This window comes from Myotis lucifugus, unplaced genomic scaffold (genome assembly GCF_000147115.1).
Source record: "Myotis lucifugus unplaced genomic scaffold, Myoluc2.0 scaffold_6, whole genome shotgun sequence".
NCBI lineage: Eukaryota > Metazoa > Chordata > Mammalia > Chiroptera > Vespertilionidae > Myotis > Myotis lucifugus.
In genome coordinates this window covers 2,704,886-2,706,997 of record NW_005871054.1, presented here as the reverse complement: position 1 = coordinate 2,706,997, position 2,112 = coordinate 2,704,886, and the positions used below count along the sequence as shown (strand labels likewise).

Below are 2,112 nucleotides of genomic sequence, written 5' to 3'. Positions count from 1 at the left end.
CTTCAGCAAATCCTCACTCACAGCACCCTTAAGAATAACTCCCTCCACATGATCTCACTCATATGTGGAATCCAATGAACAAAATAAAATGAGGAACGAAATATATCCAGAGACACAGAAGCATGGAACAGACTGGAATCTCAGAGGGAAGGCGGGTGGGTGGGGGGGAAGAGATCAACCAAAGAACTGGTTTGCAAATAAGCATGACCCGTGGACACAGACAATAGGGTGGTGAAGGCCTGGAGGGGCTGGGGCGGGGTGGGGGAGGGGGTGGGGGGGCTAGAAGGGGTCAGAGAGGGGGGAAACAGGGAACATATGTAATACTTTCAACAAAGACTTTTAAATTCGGGGGGGGGCAGGGGGGGAGTGAGAGTAACTCCCTCAGCCTCCAATAAGAAAACCCCAATAACTTAACGCCTAGATTTACCAAAGTGATATTGCGTGACTTTCAGACCTAAGGTTTTTATGCATTGCCTACCTGAATAATATTAAACCATAATGTATAATATATATGATGTACACTGATCATTTGGAATACTTACATTCTATTACTAGAAAAACTGGGGCTGTCTTGTGTTTTATTTTTTTATTTTTATTTTTTAATTAAATCTTTATTGTTCAGATTACATTTGTTCCTCTTTTTTTCCCCCCCCATAACTCCCCTCCTCCCAGTTCCCGCCCCACCCTCCGCCCTCACTCCCCACCCACTGTCCTCATCCATAGGTGCACGATTTTTCTCCAGTCTCTTCCCGCATCTCCCACTCCCCTTTCCCCCCCAAGAATAGTCTGTCCATTCCCTTTCTATGTCCCTGATTCATTATAATCACCAGTTCATTCTGTACATCAGATTATTTATTCACTTGATTCTTAGATTCACTTGTTGATAGATGCATGTTTGTTGTTCACAATTTGTATCTTTACCTTTTTCTTCTTCCTCTTCTTAAAGGATACCTTTCAGCATTTCGTATAATACTGGTTTAGTGGTGATGGACTCCTTTAGCTTTTCCTTATCTGTGAAGCTCTTTATCTGACCTTCAATTCTGAATGATAGCTTTGCTGGATAAAGTACTCTTGGTTGTAGGTTCTTGGTATTCAGCACTTTGAATATTTCTTGCCATTCCCTTCTGGCCTGCAAAGTTTCTGTTGAGAAATCAGCTGACAGTCGTATGGGTATTCCCCAAAAACTGGGGCTGTCTTGTGTTTTAAAAAGTTTTTTCCTCCACATGTTTAGCTCTTTGACCAGAACACTGATTTTTTTAGATGGCAGGACAATAGGAATAAAAACTGGGATATTTGTGTTCTTTCTACTAGTTCACATTGTCTTACAAAACAATAACATTCATCAGATATAAGAGCAACAGAAACTCATAAATTTCTTTCTACCACTTGTCATGTATTTCTATGTTTTAAATGTTTTTATTGATTCAGAGAGAGAGAGAGAGAGCAAGAGGGAGAGAGAGAAACATCCATATGAGAAAAACATCAATCAGTTTCCCCTTCCCCTGCTACCCACAACCTGGACATGTACCCAGACCCAGAATCAAACCAGCGACTGTTCAGTGCAGGGACAATGCTCAACCAACTGAGCCACACCGGCCAGGGCACTTATTTCTATTTTTGTAAGTTATTTTTAGTGCTCGCTTCAGCAGCACATACAGTGTGTCTCCCCCAAAAATGTATGCATATTTTAACAGCTGATAGCTCAATTTTGAAAATGAAATGTACTTCAATAAACACTGCCTTTATAATTATTCAGTGTGTGTATACATTTTTTTTTGGACACCCTATATACTAAAATTGGAGCGATATAGATAAGATGAGCATGGCCGCTGGGTAAGGATGGCATGCAAATTTGGGAAGTGTTCCAAAATTTTCTAAAATTGTTTTTAAATTTAAAAAGCGATACATGGCCCTAACCGGTTTGGCTCAGTGGATAATGCGTCGGCCTGAGGACTGAAGGGTCCCAGGTTCGATTCCAGTCAAGGGCATGTACCTTGGTTGCAGGCACATCCCCAGTAGGGGGTGTGCAGGAGGCAGCTGATTGATGTTTCTCTCTCATCGATGTTTCTAATTCTCTATCCCTCTCCCTTCCTCTGTGTAAAAAATCAATAA

At 41.4% G+C, this 2,112-nt stretch overlaps 1 non-coding gene across 1 annotated transcript; it reads left to right on the top strand.

Annotated features, from left to right (window-relative positions):
* Positions 1–1,767: 1,767 nt before the first annotated feature.
* On the top strand, positions 1,768–1,874 carry LOC111824222. Its single transcript, XR_002827291.1, has one exon. It is a non-coding gene; the product is annotated as a U6 spliceosomal RNA (small nuclear RNA).
* Positions 1,875–2,112: the final 238 nt, after the last annotated feature.